This window comes from Oncorhynchus kisutch, linkage group LG15 (genome assembly GCF_002021735.2).
Source record: "Oncorhynchus kisutch isolate 150728-3 linkage group LG15, Okis_V2, whole genome shotgun sequence".
In the NCBI taxonomy this organism is placed as follows: Eukaryota; Metazoa; Chordata; class Actinopteri; order Salmoniformes; family Salmonidae; genus Oncorhynchus; species Oncorhynchus kisutch.
The window spans coordinates 74,797,367-74,821,590 of record NC_034188.2 but is presented as its reverse complement, the minus strand read 5'-3'; the positions used below and the strand labels follow the sequence as shown (position 1 = coordinate 74,821,590).

The 24,224-nt window shown below is 43.5% G+C and overlaps 1 protein-coding gene across 1 annotated transcript in view; it reads left to right on the top strand.

Annotated features, from left to right (window-relative positions):
- The first annotated feature begins 13,842 nt into the window (after positions 1-13,842).
- LOC109881221 (SPRY domain-containing SOCS box protein 4-like) overlaps positions 13,843-24,224 on the top strand; it is a 50,021-nt gene continuing 39,639 nt past the window's right edge. Inside the window, exon 1 of the mRNA XM_020473370.2 lies at positions 13,843-14,473. The gene's annotated coding sequence lies outside the window, so the exon portion shown is untranslated. The remainder of the gene's footprint in view (positions 14,474-24,224) is intronic.

Here is a 24,224-nt window from a genome sequence, read left to right as displayed (position 1 = left end):
AGTACAATGTTACAGTGCAGTAGGCCTAATCCTCATGGACAAGTACAATGTTACAGTGCAGTAGGCCTAATCCTCATGGACAAGTGCATTGTTACAGTGCAGTAGGCCTAATCCCCATAGACAAGTACAATGTTACAGTGCAGTAGGCCTGATCCTCATAGACAAGTACAATGTTACAGTGCAGTAGGCCTAATCCTCATGGACAAGTACATTGTTACAGTGCAGTAGGCCTAATCCCCATAGACAAGTACAATGTTACAGTGCAGTAGGCCTGATCCTCATAGACAAGTACAATGTTACAGTGCAGTAGGCCTGATCCTCATGGACAAGTACAATGTTACAGTGGAGTAGGCCTAATCCTCATAGACAAGTACAATGTTACAGTGCAGTAGGCCTGATCCTCATAGACAAGTACAATGTTACAGTGGAGTAGGCCTAATCCTCATGGACAAGTACAATGTTACAGTGCAGTAGGCCTAATCCTCATAGACAAGTACAGTGTTACAGTGCAGTAGGCCTGATCCTCATAGACAAGTACAATGTTACAGTGCAGTAGGCCTAATCCTCATGGACAAGTACAATGTTACAGTGCAGTAGGCCTAATCCTCATGGACAAGTACATTGTTACAGTGCAGTAGGCCTAATCCCCATAGACAAGTACAATGTTACAGTGCAGTAGGCCTGATCCTCATAGACAAGTACAATGTTACAGTGCAGTAGGCCTAATCCTCATGGACAAGTACATTGTTACAGTGCAGTAGGCCTAATCCCCATAGACAAGTACAATGTTACAGTGCAGTAGGCCTGGTCCTCATAGACAAGTACAATGTTACAGTGCAGTAGGCCTGATCCTCATGGACAAGTACAATGTTACAGTGGAGTAGGCCTAATCCTCATAGACAAGTACAATGTTACAGTGCAGTAGGCCTGATCCTCATAGACAAGTACAAAGTTACAGTGCAGTAGGCCTGATCCTCATAGACAAGTACAAAGTTACAGTGCAGTAGACCTGATCCTCATACACAAGTACAATGTTACAGTGGAGTAGGCCTAATCCTCATGGACAAGTACAGTGTTACAGTGCAGTAGGCCTGATCCTCATAGACAAGTACAATGTTACAGTGCTGTAGGCCTAATCCTCATGGACAAGTACAATGTTACAGTGCAGTAGGCCTAATCCTCATGGACAAGTACAAAGTTACAGTGGAGTAGGTCTGATCCTCATGGACAAGTACAAAGTTACAGTGCAGTAGGCCTGATCCTCATAGACAAGTACAAAGTTACAGTGCAGTAGGCCTGATCCTCATAGACAAGTACAAAGTTACAGTGCAGTAGGCCTGATCCTCATAGACAAGTACAAAGTTACAGTGCAGTAGGCCTGATCCTCATAGACAAGTACAATGTTACAGTGGAGTAGGCCTAATCCTCATGGACAAGTACAGTGTTACAGTGCAGTAGGCCTGATCCTCATAGACAAGTACAATGTTACAGTGCAGTAGGCCTAATCCTCATGGACAAGTACAATGTTACAGTGGAGTAGGCCTAATCCTCATGGACAAGTACAATGTTACAGTGCAGTAGGCCTAATCCTCATAGACAAGTACAGTGTTACAGTGCAGTAGGCCTGATCCTCATAGACAAGTACAATGTTACAGTGCAGTAGGCCTAATCCTCATGGACAAGTACAATGTTACAGTGGAGTAGGCCTAATCCTCATGGACAAGTACAATGTTACAGTGCAGTAGGCCTAATCCTCATAGACAAGTACAGTGTTACAGTGCAGTAGGCCTGATCCTCATAGACAAGTACAATGTTACAGTGCAGTAGGCCTAATCCTCATGGACAAGTACAATGTTACAGTGCAGTAGGCCTAATCCTCATGGACAAGTACATTGTTACAGTGCAGTAGGCCTAATCCCCATAGACAAGTACAATGTTACAGTGCAGTAGGCCTGATCCTCATAGACAAGTACAATGTTACAGTGCAGTAGGCCTAATCCTCATGGACAAGTACATTGTTACAGTGCAGTAGGCCTAATCCCCATAGACAAGTACAATGTTACAGTGCAGTAGGCCTGATCCTCATAGACAAGTACAATGTTACAGTGCAGTAGGCCTGATCCTCATGGACAAGTACAATGTTACAGTGGAGTAGGCCTAATCCTCATAGACAAGTACAATGTTACAGTGCAGTAGGCCTGATCCTCATAGACACGTACAATGTTACAGTGCAGTAGGCCTGATCCTCATAGACAAGTACAAAGTTACATTGCAGTAGGCCTGATCCTCATAGACAAGTACAAAGTTACAGTGCAGTAGACCTGATCCTCATAGACAAGTACAATGTTACAGTGGAGTAGGCCTAATCCTCATGGACAAGTACAGTGTTACAGTGCAGTAGGCCTGATCCTCATAGACAAGTACAATGTTACAGTGCAGTAGGCCTAATCCTCATGGACAAGTACAATGTTACAGTGGAGTAGGCCTAATCCTCATGGACAAGTACAATGTTACAGTGCAGTAGGCCTGATCCTCATAGACAAGTACAATGTTACAGTGGAGTAGGCCTAATCCTCATGGACAAGTACAATGTTACAGTGCAGTAGGCCTAATCCTCATAGACAAGTACAGTGTTACAGTGCAGTAGGCCTGATCCTCATAGACAAGTACAATGTTACAGTGCAGTAGGCCTAATCCTCATGGACAAGTACAATGTTACAGTGCAGTAGGCCTAATCCTCATGGACAAGTACAAAGTTACATTGCAGTAGGCCTGATCCTCATAGACAAGTACAAAGTTACAGTGCAGTAGACCTGATCCTCATAGACAAGTACAATGTTACAGTGGAGTAGGCCTAATCCTCATGGACAAGTACAGTGTTACAGTGCAGTAGGCCTGATCCTCATAGACAAGTACAATGTTACAGTGCAGTAGGCCTAATCCTCATGGACAAGTACAATGTTACAGTGGAGTAGGCCTAATCCTCATGGACAAGTACAATGTTACAGTGCAGTAGGCCTGATCCTCATAGACAAGTACAATGTTACAGTGGAGTAGGCCTAATCCTCATGGACAAGTACAATGTTACAGTGCAGTAGGCCTAATCCTCATAGACAAGTACAGTGTTACAGTGCAGTAGGCCTGATCCTCATAGACAAGTACAATGTTACAGTGCAGTAGGCCTAATCCTCATGGACAAGTACAATGTTACAGTGCAGTAGGCCTAATCCTCATGGACAAGTGCATTGTTACAGTGCAGTAGGCCTAATCCCCATAGACAAGTACAATGTTACAGTGCAGTAGGCCTGATCCTCATAGACAAGTACAATGTTACAGTGCAGTAGGCCTAATCCTCATGGACAAGTACATTGTTACAGTGCAGTAGGCCTAATCCCCATAGACAAGTACAATGTTACAGTGCAGTAGGCCTGATCCTCATAGACAAGTACAATGTTACAGTGCAGTAGGCCTGATCCTCATGGACAAGTACAATGTTACAGTGGAGTAGGCCTAATCCTCATAGACAAGTACAATGTTACAGTGCAGTAGGCCTGATCCTCATAGACAAGTACAAAGTTACAGTGCAGTAGGCCTGATCCTCATAGACAAGTACAAAGTTACAGTGCAGTAGACCTGATCCTCATACACAAGTACAATGTTACAGTGGAGTAGGCCTAATCCTCATGGACAAGTACAGTGTTACAGTGCAGTAGGCCTGATCCTCATAGACAAGTACAATGTTACAGTGCTGTAGGTCTAATCCTCATGGACAAGTACAATGTTACAGTGGAGTAGGCCTAATCCTCATGGACAAGTACAATGTTACAGTGCAGTAGGCCTGATCCTCATAGACAAGTACAATGTTACAGTGGAGTAGGCCTAATCCTCATGGACAAGTACAATGTTACAGTGCAGTAGGCCTAATCCTCATAGACAAGTACAGTGTTACAGTGCAGTAGGCCTGATCCTCATAGACAAGTACAATGTTACAGTGCAGTAGGCCTAATCCTCATGGACAAGTACATTGTTACAGTGCAGTAGGCCTAATCCCCATAGACAAGTACAATGTTACAGTGCAGTAGGCCTGATCCTCATAGACAAGTACAATGTTACAGTGCAGTAGGCCTGATCCTCATGGACAAGTACAATGTTACAGTGGAGTAGGCCTAATCCTCATAGACAAGTACAATGTTACAGTGCAGTAGGCCTAATCCTCATGGACAAGTACAATGTTACAGTGCAGTAGGCCTAATCCTCATGGACAAGTACAATGTTACAGTGGAGTAGGCCTGATCCTCATAGACAAGTACAATGTTACAGTGGAGTAGGCCTGATCCTCATAGACAAGTACAATGTTACAGTGCAGTAGGCCTAATCCTCATGGACAAGTACAATGTTACAGTGCAGTAGGCCTAATCCTCATGGACAAGTACAATGTTACAGTGCAGTAGGCCTAATCCTCATGGACAAGTACAATGTTACAGTGCAGTAGGCCTGATCCTCATGGACAAGTACAATGTTACAGTGCAGTAGGCCTGATCCTCATGGACAAGTACAATGTTACAGTGCAGTAGGCCTGATCCTCATAGACAAGTACAATGTTACAGTGCAGTAGGCCTGATCCTCATAGACAAGTACAAAGTCACAGTGCAGTAGGCCTGATCCTCATGGACAAGTACAATGTTACAGTGCAGTAGGCCTGATCCTCATGGACAAGTACAATGTTACAGTGCAGTAGGCCTGATCCTTATAGACAAGTACATGGTTGCTATTTCCAGAATTGACCAAAAGATGGGAACATAGATCCCACCAGCACAGGATCAGGTGGAGCAACAAATATTCCGCATCAGCAAAAAAATAAAACTAATCTAAACTCCCAGGTGAGTTTATTATGACAAGGTTTCCAGCTTCATCAGAGTTGTGCTGATGATCATGATTGTATAATAACAGAGCGTAGCATGCAAAGTCAGAGGAAATGGGACTCATGCTGAGCTCAAGTGACTTGCCTACATTTGTATGGCTGACATCAGTACAAACACAGCAGGAGTCCTGTTTGTGTACACAGAGGGAGAATCTTAATTGCATACTCCTCACTTCTTCTCTCCTCACCTCCTTCTCAAAACCCATTGGATAAGAAAGCCAGAGGTCCCTACCCTCTGACCTCCTCCAATCGGTTTTGAGAAGGAAGAGTGGAGAAAGGTTGCAATGAGTATGCAATTACGATTCTCCCATACAGTAGAAACCAGCCTGTGATCATGTGGCATAGTGACTACTTGTGAATCCATGCATGCATGAGTTATACGATTGTGTTTGTAAGGTCACGAGGTCATACAGTCATCCAAAAGCCTTGACATCATCTGTAGAACATACACAACACACATGTTATTGGTCACATACACATGGTTAGGGGTTTAGGCAATGTCACTGGTATCACCATAAGGCTGTGGCCTCTAATTGTGTGTGTATGTGTGTGTGTGCGCATTACAGTTGCTAATTTGAGATGAACCTTCACAGTAACAGTGTTTGGCTGCACTAATAGGCAGTGGCTGACATTTGAAAAGGTTGAGATGGAGGGTGGGGGGTCTCACTCGCATTCTGACTAAAGAGTCGGTTCCCTTGTGCAGAATGGCCAGAGGATAAAACATTGAGACTCAAGCTTTTGTCCTAGCTAATCCTTAGACCATTTATTGTAAAAATCTAATTCATTCCTATGCTACAATATACAGGTAGGTGGTAGGCTAAATTAAATGTTATGTCACTCAATCTTCTCCATCTCTCTCTCAACATCTGTTCTCATAGTATGCAGTCATGCAAAACCAATGTTTATTCAAGAATAATAAGGGATGTAGGAGAAGAGATAAGTAGGCAGTAGGAAAGGTATCAGTGGAAGACAGAGATATGGAGAGATGAAATTAGAGACAGAGCGAGAGAGAGAGTGTTGGAGGGACTACAGCAGCAACTAGATCTTCTGCACAGATTCTGTCAGACCTGGGCCCTGACAGTAAAACTCAGTAAGACAAAAATAATGGTGTTCCAAAAAAGGTCCAGTTGCCAGGACCACAAATACAAATTCCATCTAGACACCGCTGCCATAGAGCACACAAAAATCAATACATACCTCCACCTAAACATCAGCACCACAGGTAACTTCCACAAAGCTGTGAACGAGCTGAGAAACAAGGCAAGAAGGGCCTTCTACACCATCAAAGGTACATAACATTTGACATACCAGCCATACCAGACATACCAGGATCTGTCTAAAAATAGTTTAATCAGTTATAGAACCCATTGCCCTTTATGGTTGTGAGGTCTGGGGTCCGCTCACCAACCAAGACTTCACAAAATGGGACAAACACCAAATTGAGACTCTGCAAAAATATCCTCTGTGTATAATGTAACACACCAAATAATGCATGCAGAGCAGAATTAGGCTGATATCCGCTAATTATCAAAATCCAGAAAAGAGCCTTTGAATTCTACAACCACCGAAAAGGAAGTGATTCCCAAACCTTCCATAACAAAGCCATCACCTACAGAGAGATGAACCTGGAGAAGAGTCCCCTAAGCAAGCTGGTCATGGGACTCTGTTCACAAACACAAAGAGAGCCCACAGAGCCCCCAGACAGCAACACAATTAGACCCAACCAAATCATGAGAAAACAAAAAGATAATTTCTTGACACATTGGGAAGAATTAACAAAACAACAGAGCAAACTAGAATGCTATTTGGCCCTAAACAGAAAGTACACAGTGGCAGAATACCTGACCACTGTGACTGATACAAACTTAAGGAACGCTTTGACTATGTACAGACTCAGTAAGCATTGCCTTGCTATTGAGAAAGGCCGCCGTAGGCAGACATGGCTCTCAAGAGAAGACAGGCTATGTGCACACTGCCCACAAAATGAGATGGAAACTGAGCTGCACTTCCTAACCTCCTGCCAAATGTATGACCATATTAGAGACACATATTTCCCTCAGATTACACAGACCCATGAAGATTTCGAAAACAAATCCAATTGATTTGATAAACTCCCATATATATTGGGTGAAATACCACAGTGTGCCATCACAACAGCAAGATGTGTGACCTGTTGCCACAAGAAAAGGGCAACAAGTGGAGAACAAACACCATTGAAAATACATCCTATATTTATGTTAATTTATTTTCAATTTTTCACTTTAAATATTTGCACATTGTTACAACACTGTATATAGCCATAATATGGCATTTGAAATGTCTCTATTCCTTTAGAACTGTTGTGAATGTAATATTTACTGTTCATTTTTTATTGTTTGTCACTTTTGTCTTCCTTTATCGCAACAAAGCATCCTTCACTCATGCTGCCAAACATGCCCTCGTAAAACTGACTGCACTACCGATCCTCGACTTCGGTGATGTCATCTATAAAATAGCCTCCAACACTTTACTCAACAAACTGGATGCAGTCTATCACAGTGCCATCCGTTTTGTCACCAAAGCCCCATACACTACCCACCATTGCGACCTGTACGCTCTCGTTGGTTGGCCCTCGCTTCATACTCGTCGCCAAATCCACTGGCTACACGTTATCTACAAGTCTCTGCTAGGTAAAGCCCCGCCTTATCTCAGCTCGCTGGTCACCATAGCAGCACCCACCCATAGCACGCGCTCCGGCAGGTATATCTCACTGGTCACCCCCAAAGCCAACTCCTCCTTTGGTTGTCTTTCCTTCCAGTTCTCTGCTGCCCATCAAATCAAATCAAATCACATTTATTTATATAGCCCTTCGTACATCAGCTGATATCTCAAAGTGCTGTACAGAAACCCAGCCTAAAACCCCAAACAGCAAGCAATGCAGGTGTAGAAGCACGGTGGCTAGGAAAAACTCCCTAGAAAGGCCAAAACCTAGGAAGAAACCTAGAGAGGAACCAGGCTATGTGGGGTGGCCAGTCCTCTTCTGGCTGTGCCAGGTGGAGATTATAACAGAACATGGCCAAGATGTTCAAATGTTCATAAATGACCAGCATGGTCGAATAATAATAAGGCAGAACAGTTGAAACTGGAGCAGCAGCACAGTCAGGTGGAAGTTGAAACTGGAGCAGCAGCATGGCCAGGTGGTTCCATGACTGGAACGAATTGCAAAAATCTCTGAAGCTGGAGACTCACATCTCCCTCCATAGCTTTAAGCACCAGCTGTCAGAGCAGTTTACAGATCACTGCACCTGTACTTAGCCTATCTGTAAACAGCCCATCTATCTACCTACCTCATCCCCATACTGGTATTTATTTATTTATTTTGCTCCTTTGCATCCCAGTATCTCTACCTGCACATTCATCTTCTGCCGATCTACCATTCCAGTGTTTAATTGCTATATTGTAATTACTTCGCCACCATGGCCTATTTATTTCCTTAACTTACCTCATTTGCACTCACTGTATATAGACTTTTTGTTTTCTTTTGTTCTACTGTATTATTGACTGTATGTTTTGTTTATTCCATGTGTAACTCTGTGTTGTTGTATGTTGAATTGCTACGCTTTATCTTGGCCAGGTCACAGTTGCAAATGAGAACTTGTTCTCAACTAGCCTACCTGGTTAAATAAAGGTGAAATAAATAAATAAAATAAAAGTCTATTATCTATTTCACTTGCTTTGGCAATGTAAACATATGTTTCTCATGCCAATAAAAATATTTGAATTGAGAGAGAGAGAGTTAAAGCTAGATAAGTGAGAGCACCATACTGAGAAGTGTGTTTTATATTTATTTGCATGTGGGGTATAGCATCTACTGTCTGGCTAACTGGAGTAAACATCTACAAAAACATTTGTTTTTATCATTCCGCTGCTAGCTCAATATGACTAGAAATGAACAACACCTCCAATACACTCAAACAGTACCAATAGTATGATGGACCAGTCTCAATACCACAACTTTAACACATATTGTATACTCAATGTCCGAGCCCCTACCCCTTGATATTTAGTCCTAAAAGAAATGGTTATTAGCATAGTAGTAGATCCACTTAACCCGTCTTCAGGCCAGGTAGGATGTTCCGCGAACTATCCAATCCTCTCAAAATTACTATAGTACTTTGAGGTAGTGGCTAGGACTTTGTTTCGAATTTGGCATCATACATACACAGTAACACCACAACACCCCTGCAAAAACAGATGCAGCAAGCTGCTAAGCCTGTATCCTCATTTCGGAAAAGAAGGGAGGGGGCAGAGAGAGAGAGAGAGTGAGGAGGAAGAATGAGAGAGAGACTGTTGTTTGTTGTTTTCCCATCGTAGTCGTGGGGATTATATCAAACAGGCTTAGTAGATGACTCTTAGGGGCTTGTGTTTTTGTTCTCTTGGCTAAATAAAGAAACTATTATTCGGCACATCTCTGGTGCTGTGCTTACTCAGAGGACTAACTCACCCTTCCTACTCTCAAATGTATCATTTATGTCAATCTCTCCCCATCGTCCTCTATCCTTTACTGTCACTTCTCATTGCCTGCCTGTCTCTCTGAATCCCTGCTCTACTCCCCCTATATCACTTTTCCAGCATTGCAGAGGCACCTCCCATCTTGCAGAGAAATAACTTGTGGGAGAGGGAGGCTGAGTGTAAGAGGACAAGGGGAAACAACAGTCTTAGATAAGCCCAGGGGAATCTCCCATCATCCTCTACTTTAGCAACACGCAGATGACTGCTCTGGGAAGGTGAGCCACTTAAAGTAGACGTTACTCATAAGCACAGGTTAAAGACCAGCTTCCTCTCCCCCTAATCCTAACCATTAACGACCAGCTTCCCCTTCCCCTAATCCTAACCATTAACGACCAGCTTCCCCGTCCCCTAATCCTAATCATTAACGACCAGCTTCCCCGTCCCCTAATCCTAACCATTAATGACCAGCTTCCCCGTCCCCTAATCCTAACCATTAACGACCAGCTTCCCCGTCCCCTAATCCTAACCATTAACGACCAGCTTCCCCTTCCCCTAATCCTAACCATTAACGACCAGCTTCCCCGTCCCCTAATCCTAACCATTAACGACCAGCTTCCCCGTCCCCTAATCCTAACCATTAACGACCAGCTTCCCCGTCCCCTAATCCTAACCATTAACGACCAGCTTCCCCGTCCCCTAATCCTAACCATTAACGACCAGCTTCCCCGTCCCCTAATCCTAACCATTAACGACCAGCTTCCCCTTACCCTAATCCTAATCCTAATCATTAGTTGGAAAACAACCAAACCTGATCTCAGATAAGTATCTGGAGACAACTTTATCTTACATCAGGTGCAGTGGAGGCTCATAATAATGGCTGGAATTGAGTGTAATGGCTGGAATGGAGTGTATAGAATGATATCAAACATAAACCATTCCATTCACTCCATTCCGGACATTATTATGAGCCATCCTCCCCTCAGCAGCCTCCACTGGTCAGGTGAGTCAGCTACTGGGGCAGAACAGTAAGAATTGTCTGGTAGTCTACATTGGCACTGGCAAAATCCCAGCAAAATAGAGAAGCGATGGCAAAGTTAAGATTCATACAGAAAAGTATTGTTCTGTGGGTGTTCCTTCAGACATCCACTGCTTCTGTTGCCCACTATCTAGGTGAAGACCCCCGCCTCAGCACTGTGTAGGTCTACAAAGAGACACTCACAAAACTTCCCTTGAGCTTTGTCTGAACTCTGGCTAACTCTGCAACCAAACAAGTTTTCATCTGCAAAACCACATCACATAAGGGAGGGTGAAATCAGAGACCCCGAATAAAAATCCTTTCCTATTCTTTCTCTCTCTCTCACACACACACACACACACACACACACACACACACACACACACACACACACACACACACACACACACACACACACACACACACACACACACATACACACACACACACACACAAATGAAAACAAAACACTGGCCCACATATAAGGGAAAGTGAAAGAAAGTTCAGCACAACGGAAGCAATACAGGCTGTTACTCATTTTCATGATTTTTAATGAGCAGAAAACTTCATGGTGGCGTTTGACTGTCAATACATGATGATCAAATCAATCCGGTTTAGTGACACCCCAGGGAGGAAATGTCACAGTGATAAGAGAGGATTAGGAGGAGAAAAGAAAAGGAAGAGCTAATGAAAGGCAGATGCAGGCAGAGAGAGAGCAGAGACAGTGAGAGACGTCGGTGTCTATAGACTTGAAGAAGTTTCAGCAACTGGTGGTGGGAACATTTATGGGAGGCTGGGGTAAAGTATGAAAAGATTATGAGAACCACACACACAGTCTATCTGGAGCTCACAGAACACACACACAGTCTGTAGTTTACCGCCCCAGCGAGATGGTTGCTCTAAGACATAAACATCCAACTGATGATGATGATTCATAGCCCCACACTCTGTGTGTGTGTGTGTGTGTGTGTGTGTGTGTGTGTGTGTGTGTGTGTGTGTGTGTGTGTGTGTGTGTGTGTGTGTGTGTGTGTGTGTGTGTGTGTGTGTGTGTGTGTGTGTGTGTGTGTGTGTGTGTGTGTGTGTGTGTGTGTGTGAGAGAGAGAGAGAGCAAGAGAGAGAGAGAGAGAGAGAGAGAGAGAGAAAGAAAGAAAGAGCAAGAGCGAGAGAGAAAGAGAGAATTTACATAGTTCAATGGATCAAATCACAAGGGAAAATAAAAGTGCTGAGCAGACAGCTCTGTTAATGTCAGGTGTCAACAGCAATGAGAACAGATTAATCTGGCAGTCTGACCACACACACACACACACACGGATATGCAGGCTGAGCACAGCACAGCATAAGCCTACCCCTGGCACCATTTGAACAATTCTGAGCTGTATGCAGTCAAGCGCTTAGACGTATACCATTGGGCGATCAATGGTAATGTGTATAATGACAAAATATAATCAATATTGTTGTACAATGACTTGTGATCAATGGTGATGTTTAGTATTGATTTCAACTCTAAGCCTCATTGAAATTGATTTCACTCTATTTCGATATCCTGCCCCTTAGGTCAGAATCTATAGTCCCTAAATCACAACATCTATGTCTACTATCTGGTCTTCCTCATGTAGGCCTATCTTACTCTCTGTAGGCCTATTAGGAGAAGAGCCTACATGCCTGTATTCAAGGCTATAGCTGTGTAGGCCTTAGCCCTTGATCATGAGTCTAAGTTTCCTTACTTCAAACATAAGAGTCATTGGTCGCCGGGGTCTTCTGTAGGGGAGCTATGTTAAGAGCCGCAACGCTTGGTGCGAACATTAACACACATCGCTTGCAGGCCTTAGCTTTCATATTGTCAAGAAATCATTTTCCAAAAACAAAAGGTTAAGTTGATACACACCTTTATAGGGTTATCAGGCCATATTTCAATGTTACAGTGCTTGTTTACAGAAAACAGACAGAAGACAGAGTGGACTCAATGTGAACAAAGCTGTCTGCATGTTCTTCCCAAAGAGGGCAACTGATGCTACTGAGCCAGATATCTATGTGTCTGGGGAGAGGCTCCAGGTGGTATCTGATGCTACTGAGACAGATATCTATGTGTCTGGGGAGAGGCTCCAGGTGGTATCTGATGCTACTGAGACAGATATCTATGTGTCTGGGGAGAGGCTCCAGGTGGTATCTGATGCTACTGAGCCAGATATCTATGTGTCTGGGGAGAGGCTCCAGGTGGTATCTGATGCTACTGAGACAGATATCTATGTGTCTGGGGAGAGGCTCCAGGTGGTATCTGATGCTACTGAGACAGATATCTATGTGTCTGGGGAGAGGCTCCAGGTGGTATCTGATGCTACTGAGCCAGATATCTATGTGTCTGGGGAGAGGCTCCAGGTGGTATCTGATGCTACTGAGCCAGATATCTATGTGTCTGGGGAGAGGCTCCAGGTGGTATCTGATGCTACTGAGACAGATATCTATGTGTCTGGGGAGAGGCTCCAGGTGGTATCTGATGCTACTGAGACAGATATCTATGTGTCTGGGGAGAGGCTCCAGGTGGTATCTGATGCTACTGAGCCAGATATCTATGTGTCTGGGGAGAGGCTCCAGGTGGTATCTGATGCTACTGAGACAGATATCTATGTGTCTGGGGAGAGGCTCCAGGTGGTATCTGATGCTACTGAGACAGATATCTATGTGTCTGGGGAGAGGCTCCAGGTGGTATCTGATGCTACTGAGCCAGATATCTATGTGTCTGGGGAGAGGCTCCAGGTGGTATCTGATGCTACTGAGCCAGATATCTATGTGTCTGGGGAGAGGCTCCAGGTGGTATCTGATACTTGATTCCAACCTCTCTTTTAAAAAGCAGGTGAGAAAGGGAACTCAAATAACCAAATCCAACCTCGTTCATTTCCAATTCATGCGAAATTGTCCGACTACAGAGGTAGCCAAACTGAACTTCAATGCATTGATACTTCCCCACTTAACATACTGGTTGACTAGTTGGGCCCAAGCTTGCTGTACAACATTAAAACCCAGTCAGTCTGTCTACAATCAGGTTCTCAAGGTGCTTGATAGAAAGCCAATAGCCATAATCACTGTTACATCCTCAGAAAACATAAGCTCCCGAGTTGGGGAAATATTGCGCAATATAGCAACCCATCTCCCAGGGCGGCAGGGTAGCCTAGTGGTTAGAGCGTTGGACTAGTAACCGGAAGGTTGCAAGTTCAAACCCCTGAGCCGACAAGGTACAAATCTGTCGTTCTGCCCCTGAACAGGCAGTTAACCCACTGTTCCTAGGCAGTTATTGAAAATAAGAATGTGTTCTTAACTGACTTGCCTGGTTAAATAAAGGTAAAATTAATTTAAGATCCTGAATGGCCTGGCTCCTCCTCCACTTTGTACTTTTGTCAAACATAAAACCCAAACCCACGGCAACAGAACCACGAGGTCTGCCATGAGAGGTGACTGTATAGTTCCCTTAAACAGAACATGTAAGGTATTTGGACTAAGGAGTAACCGTTAGGCTCCTTTGGTCCAATATTGGGCAATGTAGGCCTATGCTATTTAGTAACATTTAGGATAGTTGCATAGAAAAAGTCATTTCAAATTTAGACTAGGATACTTCTTCACTCCCCGAGGTCAGTGTTGTGAGCAAAACTAGCTAGTCGAATTATTATATCCTCGCCACGAAAAATGGGCTGACTTTAGGACAGCGGAAAGAAATGGCTCTGCTGTTGCCCTAGCCATCACCTATTGCGGGTCCTATCCCTCGAGCGACTTGGCCTATCAGTGCGTATCAGCGACACATGAACGGTGATTTCCACGGAATGGCTCGCGGAACAAAGAAGTCGCCCGTCGCGAATTCCCGTATCGGTAGATAGAGAGAATTCGCCGATAAAACAGCACAGAAGAGTAAAGTTAGTGCGGCTTGGGTGAAATAAAATGATTATCTTCGACGCGTAATAGAAAAAAAGTCCAGCGTTTTCTTATGCTCAAGGAGAGAACTTGGCGTCGTGAGGGCTTTGTCGGTCGCAAGGCGAGGCTTTTGGCTACATTGGCACGTAAGTAAAATATGTCTTGCCTGCTTTCATTTTTTTCCCGTCGAATATAATAAGGTTTGAACACATTCGATAGTGTTGTTCAATATGCTCTCTATTGTTGACGTTTAGAAAACTTGGCAGTGTTTACAACTTTTGTCGCACTGGGTTGGGTATGTTTGTTGTTGTACATGTTGTTTTTATGAAGCTGCAGCAACTCAATAAGCCATTCGTACGAGAAGGCTAATTTAGGACTTTATTGAAATAAAATGGGAAGCGAGGCTTGGTAACTTGAGAAGCATAACTTGTCTTTGGCATTTACTTGTAATTACATTTATTTATTTTACAATTAATTCATCTCACCGTTTACAAGAGCTTGGGAAATAATGACAAAATATTAATAAACTTATTATGATTCGAATGTTCTCGAATGTTTTCGGTTCTGAGTGGCTACAAGCAAATAAACATAATTTCACCCAAAATATGTTGTTGACAACATGTAGAATATTCAGGATTTAATTCTGTCGAAAACTGGGACACGGAGTAGGCCACCGTAATGGTTATTAATTACATCAGGAAAGCACTTTTTTGCTTTAAGTATTAGCCCACTGTATTGTAGTCTACTCCTTTGCAGAATTTGCATGTCGGCTTGCTATTTGATACCCTGCTTTGGGCAGTTTCCTATTGTCACAGCTGAATTTACGTCAGTGTAGTCTTTGATTCTACAGACAGACAGGTGGGCAAACAGGAGAGATATTTTACAGCGGGGGTAGGTTTACCAAAACGGACGCCTATTCAAGTGGATCTGTTGCAGTTTATTGGTCATTTTTAAATGGTTAATGCCTTATCTCCTGGAGGGACAGTAACCACACCATCTGCCTGACCTGGCCCTTCCGGAGCAGGAACACTGTCCAGATGAAGTGTGATGGGATTACCTTGGGATGGACCTAAAGAGCCAGTTATCATATTGATGTGCTTTTCTTTCCTTAATGCGTCTTAGTGGATGGTACATTAAACCTCTTTGTCACCAGAGTAGGCCTTGCTTACTCTTCTGACTAGGCCTACAATAACCCATTTATATGGAAAACCATTACCAGTTTTTGGCTGTTGTATAGGCCCAATCAATGAATGATCCCATGGGAAGTATTCAGATAGTTCCTAGTATAGAACCATTCACAGCCCGCACACTCAATTATTAACATCTGGGGTTTGAACCCACAACCTCAGTCATGTCAGGTGACCTATGAACCCTATAGTCACCTAGATGGGCGACATCCATAGTGCATCATGACCACACCGATGCAGAGCTGGAATAGGCACACTGTTGGAAGTTGTTGTTGACCAAACACACAAGCTATTTCTATGTGAACAAATTAAGACTTTCGAGGTCATTTGTACATATAGGTAGGGGTAAAGTGACTATATACATAGATAATAAACAGAGTAGGAGCTGTGTAAAAACAAAAGAGGGGGGTCAATGTAAATAGTCCGGTTGGCCGTTTCATTAATTGTTCAGCAGTCTGATGGCTTGGGGGTAGAAGCTGTTAAGGAGCCATTTGGACCTAGACTTGGTGCTCTGGTACCGCTTGCCGTGCGGTAGCAGAGAACAGTCTATGACTTGGGTGACTGGAGTCACAATTTTTGGGCCTTCCTCTGACACTGCCTACTATACAGGTCCTTGATGGCAGGACGCTTGGCTCAGTGATGTACTGGGCTGTGTGCACTACCCTCTAATGCCTTACGGTCAGATGCCGAGTGGTGATACAACTGGTCAGGATACTCTCGATAATGCAGCTGTAGAACCTTTTGAGGATCTGGGGACCCATGCCAAATCTTTTCAGTCTCTCGAAGGGGAAAATGGGTTGTCGTGCCCTCTTCACAACTTTTTTGGTGTGTTTGGATTGAAGGATCTGTACTGTTAGATTTCAGTGCCGCCTTTGATATTATTGACCATAACCTGTTATGGTTTTTCAACCTCAGCTCTGAATCCAGGATATAGCAATCTTATCTAATAGAACATTGGGTTTTCTTTAATGGAAGCTTCTCTAATGTTAAACATGGAAAGTGTGGTGTGCGGGGCATCTCTCTAGGCCCTCTACTCTTTTCTATTTTTACCAATGACCTGCCACTGGCATTAAAGAAAGCTACTGACATTAAAGAAAGCCTTTGTCCATGTACGGTAATGATTCAATGCTATAAATAGTCATTATATCATATTATATGTTTTAAACAACTAGATCTGATTTGCACATATATTAAATGTTAAAATAATGAATAATTTTAGTACAGTGTAGTCCAACACTCAAAATAAAAAACGAACATATATTTAATTTCAAACCAACAACCACAGCTAGTGAATCACTGTAAAAGTTGCTGTCAGTTTTAGGATGGGTGGCCAGTAATAAACTAGTCCTGAACATCTCTAAAACTAAGAGCAATGTATTTGGTACAAATCATTCCTAAGTTCTAGACCTCCTTTGAATCTGGTAATGAATGGTGAGGCTTTTTAGACTAAATTACTTGCTTTTACTTTAGATTGTTTTTAGTCAGGGACAGTCCTAAACCATTGAATCAATATGTTGACAATCTCGGTCAACTGAAAGTAATCTGTTCTTTTGACCAATCGTTTGGTTGAAATGTTTAAATGGGTTTTAATAAAATCAACTATATGTATTGAGCTTGTCTGATGCTTTAAGCACACTGTTTGATTAAGCTTGTGCTAGTAAACTTGCAACATTGGTTAACATTCTGGACCCTCAGTTTCCTGTGCCAGTGAGCTCGGGACACACACGGGGTAAGGGGTCATCAGGTAGGCCTATTCTATGACATTTCCACTGGATCAGAGCATTACATTTTTCCATATTCATGCTGAGTGGTTATCAAAAGGGAAAGAGCTTGATCCCCCCCCCCCCCCCCAAAAAAAAAATACATTTAGGAATTATTGTCATTCTCAATGGATGTAAAAACAGACTTTGTTTGCTTGCTGTTTGAGGTGAAAACATTACTTTGAGAAGCTCCATAGCTCATTAGTGGTAGTGTGTTTTAAACATTTATATACCTACATTTATATACCTACATGGCCAGGAAACCTATAGGCCTACCTCTGTGTAATCGGGTGCGTGTCCAAGCAAAAGACAATGACTAAATTGACAAAACTTAATTAAATGAACCAAAACTTGTTTCTCACAAGCATAGGTTGTGTTATCTGCAAACAACATGCCCACTCCGGCAAATGAGAATGGTAAAAGACTGGAATAATAATATATTGAATGCATTAACAGAAAGTACTGTAACCAAACAAACATTGTAGGTTAGGAATTAACGGTAAATGTACTACTGGTGAGATATGTAATGGGGAATTGATAGACCTTAACAATCAAATGCAAACAATTCACACAATGAAGTTGTGAAAGCAATGAATTTTCACAAATTAACGGAAGAGTGCATTCTGGAGAGACGTGCATCTCTCAAATCAAATCTAATTTTATTTGTCACACACATGGTTAGCAGATGTTAATGCGAGTGTAGCGAAATGCTTGTGCTTCTAGTTCCGACAATGCAGTAATAACCAACAAGTAATCTAACTAACAATTCCAAAACTACTGTCTTATACGCAGTGTAAGGGGATAAAGAATATGTACATAAGGATATATGAATGAGTGATGGTACAGAGCAGCATAGGCAAGATACAGTAGATGATATCGAGTACAGTATATACATATGAGATGAGTATGTAAACAAAGTGGCATAGTTAAAGTGGCTAGTGATACATGTATTACATAAGGATGCAGTCGATGATATAGAGTACAGTATATACGTATGCATATGAGATGAATAATGTAGGGTAAGTAACATTATATAAGGTAGCATTGTTTAAAGTGGCTAGTGATATATTTACATAATTTCCTATCAATTCCCATTATTAAAGTGGCTGGAGTTGAGTCAGTGTCATTGTCAGTGTGTTGGCAGCAGCCACTCAATGTTAGTGGTGGCTGTTTAACAGTCTGATGGCCTTGAGATAGAAGCTGTTTTTCAGTCTCTCGGTCCCAGCTTTGATGCACCTGTACTGACCTCGCCTTCTGGATGATAGCGGGGTGAACAGGCAGTGGCTCGGGTGGTTGATGTCCTTGATGATCTTTATGGCCTTCCTGTAACATCGGGTGGTGTGGGTGTCCTGGAGGGCAGGTAGTTTGCCCCCGGTGATGCGTTGTGCAGACCTCACTACCCTCTGGAGAGCCTTACGGTTGAGGGCGGAGCAGTTGCCGTACCAGGCGGTGATACAGCCCGACAGGATGCTCTCGATTGTGCATCTGTAGAAGTTTGTGAGTGCTTTTGGTGACAAGCCGAATTTCTTCAGCCTCCTGAGGTTGAAGAGGTGCTGCTGCGCCTTCTTCACGATGCTGTCTGTGTGAGTGGACCAATTCAGTTTGTCTGTGATGTGTATGCCGAGGAACTTAACTTGCTACCCTCTCCACTACTGTTCCATCGATGTGGATAGGGGGGTGTTCCCTCTGCTGTTTCCTGAAGTCCACAATCATCTCCTTAGTTTTTTTGACGTTGAGTGTGAGGTTATTTTCCTGACACCACACCCCGAGGGCCCTCACCTCCTCCCTGTAGGCCGTCTCGTCGTTGTTGGTAATCAAGCCTACCACTGTTGTGTCGTCCGCAAACTTGATGATTGAGTTGGAGGCGTGCGTGGCCACGCAGTCGTGGGTGAACAGGGAGTACAGGAGAGGGCTCAGAACACACCCTTGTGGGGCCCCAGTGTTGAGGATCAGCGGGGAGGAGATGTTGTTGCCTACCCTCACCACCTGGGGGCGGCCCGTCAGGAAGTCCAGTACCCAGTTGCACAGGGCGGGGTCGAGACCTAGGGTCTCGAGCTTGGAGGGTACTATGGTGTTGAATGCCGAGCTGTAGTCGATGAACAGCATTCTCACATAGGTATTCCTCTTGTCCAGATGGGTTAGGGCAGTGTGCAGTGTGGTTGAGATTGCATCGTCTGTGGACCTATTTGGGCGGTAAGCAAATTGGAGTGGGTCTAGGGTGTCAGGTAGGGTGGAGGTGATATGGTCCTTGACTAGTCTCTCAAAGCACTTCATGATGACGGATGTGAGTGCTACGGGGCGGTAGTCGTTTAGCTCAGTTACCTTAGCTTTCTTGGGAACAGGAACAATGGTGGCCCTCTTGAAGCATGTGGGAACAGCAGACTGGTATAGGGATTGATTGAATATGTCCGTAAACACACCGGCCAGCTGGTCTGCGCATGCTCTAAGGGCGCGGCTGGGGATGCCGTCTGGGCCTGCAGCCTTGCGAGGGTTAACACGTTTAAATGTTTTACTCACCTCGGCTGCAGTGAAGGAGAGACCGCATGTTTTCGTTGCAGGCCGTGTCAGTGGCACTGTATTGTCCTCAAAGCGGGCAAAAAAGTTATTTAGTCTGCCTGGGAGCAAGACATCCTGGTCCGTGACTGGGCTGGATTTCTTCCTGTAGTCCGTGATTGACTGTAGACCCTGCCACATGCCTCCTGCCACATGATTGTGGAGGTCAGGTCATCTGATGCAGCACTCATCACTCTCTCTTTCTTGGTCAAATAGCCTACACAGCCTGGAGGTGTGTTGGGTCATTGTCCTGTTGAAAATCAAATGATGGTCCTACTAAGCGCAAACCAGATGGGATGGTGTATCGCTGCAGAATACTGTGGTAGCCATGCTGGTTAAGTGCGCCTTGAATTCTAAATCAATCACAGACCGTGTCACCAGCAAAGACCCATCACACCTTCTCCTCCATGCTTCACAGTGGGAACCACACATGCATAGATCATCCGTTCACCAACTCTGCGTCTCACAAAGACACAGCGGTTGGAACCAAATATCTCAAATTTGGTCTCATTGGAGGGACATCAAAGGACAGATTTCCACCGGTCTAACGTCCATTGCTCATGTTTCTTGGCCCAAGCAAGTCTCTTCTTCTTATTGGTGTCCTTTTAGTAGTTGTTTCTTTGCAGCAATTCAACCATGAAGGCCTGATTTCATGCAGTCTCCTCTGAACAGTTGATGTTGAGATGTCTGTTACTTGAACTCTGTGAATAATTTTTTGGGGCTGAAATTTGTGAGGCTGGTAACTCTAATGAACTTATCCTCTGCAGCAGAGTTAACTCTGGGCCTTACTTTCCTGTGGCAGTCCTCATGAGAGCCTGTTTCATCATAGTGCTTGATGGTTTTTGCGACTGCACTTGAAGAAAGTTCTTTAAATTCTCTAGATTCACTGACCATGTCTTAAAGTAATGATGGACTGTTTCACTTTGCTTATTTAAGCTGTTCTTGACATAATATGGACTTGGTCTTTTACCGAATAGGGCTCTCTTCTGTATACCATCTCTATATTGGCACATCACAACTGATTGGCTCAAAAGCATTAACGAGGAAAGAAATTCCACAAATTAACTTTTGACAAGGCACACCTGTTAATTAAAATGCATTCCAAGTGACTTCCTCATGATGCTGGTTGAGAGATTACCAAGAGTGTGCAAAGCTGTCATCAAGGCAACGGGTGACTATTTTGAAGAATCTAAAATATATTTTGATTGAACTGTTTTTTTTTTTTGGTTACGACATGATTCCATATGTGCTATTTTATAGTTTTGATGTCTTCAATATTATTCTACAATGTAGAAAACAGTAAAAATAAAGAAACCCTTGAATGAGTAGGTGTGTCCGAACTTTTGACGGGTGCTGTGTCTCTCTCGATAAACCAAACAACCGACCAGACGACTAATTGTGGTCAGTCCTTCAATGGTTGTAAATCTGTGTAGAGGTCTGTCCGTGATATAGATTCTCTGCTTATTTGACATCACACTCCACAAAGCAAGTCCTAAAACTTGACTAGTTTTATCTTGATTATTGTCCAGTCACATGGTCTAGTGCTGCAAAGAAGTACCTAGTTAAGGCTGCTGCTAGCCCAAAACAGAGTTTCACATTTAGCTTTTCATTGTAATCAGAGGGCTAATATCAAAACTATGCATGCCAGTCTCTCTTGGCTAAGAGTTGAGGAAAGACTGACTGGATCACTTCTTGATTTTATAAGAAACATTCATGTGTAGGAAATTCCAAATAGTTTGAATAGTAAACTTGCACACAGCACTGATACACACACACACTTTTCACAGTCCCCATGTCCAGAACAAATTCAAGGGAACATAGTATTATACAGAGCCATTATTGCATTTAATTCCCTTCCATCTTAACTACTGCAAGTGAACAGCAAACCTGGTTTTAAAAAACGAACAATGCTTCACCTCATGGCACGCTTCTCCCCCAAGTGACCTACTTGTTGTGTGTATGTACTGACACGTATTGTGCATCTATCAGTAACACGTACGTGTTAATGTTTTAAAATGTATGTAAATTAATGTCTTTTTCATTGTGTCGGACCCCTTTAAGACTAGCTGTTGCCATTGGCTAATGGGGATCCTTATAAAAACAAATGGGCAGAATGTCTACTCTTGGTCTGAGGATTGACCTCAGAAATCAGGATAGCTTGGATCAGAGCAAAGAAGGATGATTTCTAGACCTACACATTGGGCTTTGAGTTTCTTTGTCCATCTGTGTGGATTCACCTTAAACTACATATTAACTAATAATGAGCTGTCTGTAAACCCTTTGACCCCCTTAAAGGATGTCATATGTGTATGGAGTGCGTTAAGTAAAAGCACAGTTTGCGGAACACATCTGTCTTGTCTTTTAGACTGCTTCTAAGGACAGCCAGTGAGTGGTAGACATAATTTGAGAGCGTGTGCTAGATCCTGGAAGAAAGATTGTGATGGAACACCTCTCAGCACACCACCCCTGAATACACTATAATGTAACCAGTTTATATTGTGGTGTTTGTTGCATAGCCTACTGTCACATGCAGTACAAACAGGGTGTGCATGTGACTACCGTATTGCAATAAACATCACACACGGGGTCCGTGCTTCCTAAGTGTGTGTTCAATGGAGTGGTGGTGTGTTGAGGGAAACAGAATTGCCTACCCTGTCACAATCCTGCTTCACACTCTGTCAATTGGTGCTAATGTTGATAGCTATATTGTTTTCACTGTACCCTACCACAAAGTAAGCTAGCTGTGCTGACACTGACAGGACACCCTAATGTTGTTGTGAGCAGGTTATGTGACCATGAATCAGGTTATGCTGCCCCCCTCTGAGTCTCAGTAGGGGGGGCTGGTGTGGCTCAGGGCCATCCTGAGAGAGGCGTTGGCAGCTTGTTTCAGCTTCTTCCATGTTTCTGTCACAGAGGGGGAAAAATGCTAAAACTGCATTCAGGGACTGACTCTAGGAGTTTATGATGCAGAAGAAGCAACGTTTCTGAGCTACTTTGATGCATGTGGTTATCGCTATGACAACTATATTGCTGCTGTGATATTTAGGTAATTTATTGTGATAAATGAGGTTGCAAATGACTGGCGTGTGACAGTCCTCTCGTTGAGCAGAAATCAGTCAACCCAACAAACCACTGTGGTGACATACAGAATATACACGCAACAATTTCATTGATTTTACAGAGTTACAGTTCATATGACGAAATGTCAATTGAAATAGATCAATCAATTACATTTTAAAAGGGGCTTTATAAATACTAATGCCGATGTCACACAGTACTGTACAGAAACCCAGCCTAAAACCCCAAACAGCAAGCAATGCAGATGTAGAAGCACGGTGGCTAGGAAAAACTCCCTAGAAAGGCAGGAACCTAGAGAGGAACCAGGCTCTGATGGGTGGCCAGTCCTCTTCTGGCTGTGCCGGGAGGCAACTATTACAGTACATGGCCAAAGTGTGTGTGAGCGAGAGAGACGACAAACTGCAGGTCCGGGACAAGCAGCACGTCTAGTGAACAGGTCAGGGTTTCTTATCCGCAGGCAGAACAATTTAAATGGGTTCATTAGTCCTTAATCTATGGAATTCACGACTGGGAATACAGATACCTTTTTGTGCATTCAAACTGCCATCGATAAAATGCAATTGTATTCGTTGTCCATAGTTTATGCCTGCTCATACCATAACCCCACTGCCACCATGGGCTGCTATTAACAACGTTGACATCAGCAAACGGCTTGCCCACATGACTCCATACACGTGGTCTGTGGTTGTGAAGCCAGTTGGACGTACTGCCAAATCCTCTAAAATGATTTTTGAAGCAGCTTATGGTAGAGTAATGAACATTCAATTCTCCCTCTGACAGGTGCATGCTACTCATGTTGATCACCATCTTGGGAACATAGCTTCCAGGAACATTAACGTTATCAGAACAGCACAAATCATTTCACATCCTCTTCCATCCTTCTGTTCATTCGGAGCTCAGAAGGGATCCCCACGGTCCAGGAGGAATGGCATGCAGTAGTTCCTCCGCTCCACCTTGCTCAGAGCCTGTGGGATCATGATGGAGGTGATGAATGCATTTTAATCTCCACACAAACCAACAGTGCTGCGTCAGCCAGCAGCTGTCCAGAGTCGTTATACACTAGCACTAGTCCCATCGGCCGTGCCTGTGTGTCCTGTAGCCCCCTGTCCCTCCCTCCCCTCACACACACTGCTGAGTCAGTCAAATGGTAATGTTTAGAAATCCCATTCAAAGTGATAGGTCACTGAATGACACACTGGGCTGTAAAGGGGACAGTGGGACAATTTAAAGGCCTTGTTCCCACAGTGTAATATCATATAATTACTGTAGTAGCCTTAATTTAATTGCTCAAGTTGTGGCATGACTCCCATGTTCATTTA